Source organism: Buceros rhinoceros, unplaced genomic scaffold (genome assembly GCF_000710305.1).
Source record: "Buceros rhinoceros silvestris isolate BGI_N320 unplaced genomic scaffold, ASM71030v1 scaffold22331, whole genome shotgun sequence".
Lineage (NCBI taxonomy): Eukaryota > Metazoa > Chordata > Aves > Bucerotiformes > Bucerotidae > Buceros > Buceros rhinoceros.
Genome location: NW_010393960.1, coordinates 9186 through 10814, shown reverse-complemented (window position 1 = coordinate 10814; position 1629 = coordinate 9186).

Genomic DNA, 1629 nt, shown 5'->3' with positions numbered 1-1629 from the left:
CGTGTAGCTTGTGGTGCTTCTGCTGGTTTTTGAGCCTGGCTGAGGAGTTGGTCCATCAGAAATGTAAAGGTTTGCTGACCCCGACAACTTCCCCGAGGATAAATTTGAGATTCTTCACCCTGAGAACCTCAAACTGCTGCCTTACAGATCTGCTACGTTAGCCTTTTCTTCTAAAGAGTGAAACCTTTTGAGGTGGCTCAGATTTCTTGTTTTCCACAGCACGTTTTTGATACGGGGCTGTTGAGTTTTTGGGGCGAGAGCGCAAAAACCAGTTGAAGTAGATGAAGGTTTGTTAAAACCCGTAGTTCATTGTATTGATCTGCGGCTTAGCGCTTCATCTCTGCAATTCTTCGGAGGTCAAAATACTCTTACAAATACAGCACGGGGTGTGTCTGTCGCGTTCATCTCGAGACATGATTTTTTGAATAATTACAGTTTTGTTTGTGGGGCCAGAACACGCGTACAAAGCCCGGCAAGAAAAGGGTTTTCATGTGCGATTAGCTCCTCTTTATTTGTGCACTTATGAATCCTTTTTTCAGCGGTTCTTACAGAGCTGCTGCTGCTGCTGCTGCTGCTGCTCAGGTTGCCGTGGCTTTTAAGGAGAATAATGCTTATTGATAGTTCCCACATGCACCGGCAGGCACATCTAAAACCTGTACTTTTGTGTTCATTTTGCATAATATCAAATTTAGAGGTTGCTCGTCAATCTAAGTGTCAGCTGAGTTTCCTAGGAAACTCACTGAAGATATTTATAAATCTACAGATTGGCTTAATAATAGATATAACAATGTCAGGAGCTCGTGATTGTTTTTTTAAACTTTAACGGTCCATTTTGCTTTGCTTTAATTTGTTGGCAAACCAAAGCAGAGCAGCGAAGCCCTTCCTTTGCCTAATTTATTTAAGAAGAAAAAAGTAGTTTGTGCTGTTCCACGTAAGGGAATGTAAAACACCCTGCCGTAAAATGAAGGACCTAAATGTTGTAGCAATTACCAGACTGAATCCTTTAGAAACAAAACCACGGCTGTGAAGTAGGAAGATAAATATTGTAAGTTACGATTTTATTCAGGGTGGAGCTGAATGTGTGAGTTTAAAGTTTATTTGGCATGCAGGCGAAGCAGTGACTGCAGAATTATCATAAACCCCAACTCTGGGGTTCTATAGAAGGTTCATAAACACCAGACCTGTCAGTATCGTAAAAACACATTATTCTGTGCCAATAAGTTTATCTTGGAGCTGAAAAAAAATGATCTAAAAAGAAAGAATAAGCGATACTAGTGTCCATTTTTACTCTTTTGTGTGTGTGGTTTTCCTCACACTGATCCTTTGAGTGGGGACATGAGCGTTGCCACAGCCAGGAGGTATTTTGTCACCTCAAGCACTTTAAATTGAGATTTTAGTCGTGTCAAATTAAAATTTACTGGTGTGTACGTGTATGTGTATGTGTCCGTGTATATCTGTATGTGTATGTATGAAAGAATGAAAGAACATAATGATTGGAGGCATTTCAGATTAGTAGAAATGAATGTTCTTTAGAAAGTAATTTAGAAAAGCGATTCCAGTCTTCCCAGCTGAAGACAGTAGTGAGAATGAAGTTAGTGTCTGTAGTAATGAGGCAGCAGCGCTGGCTCC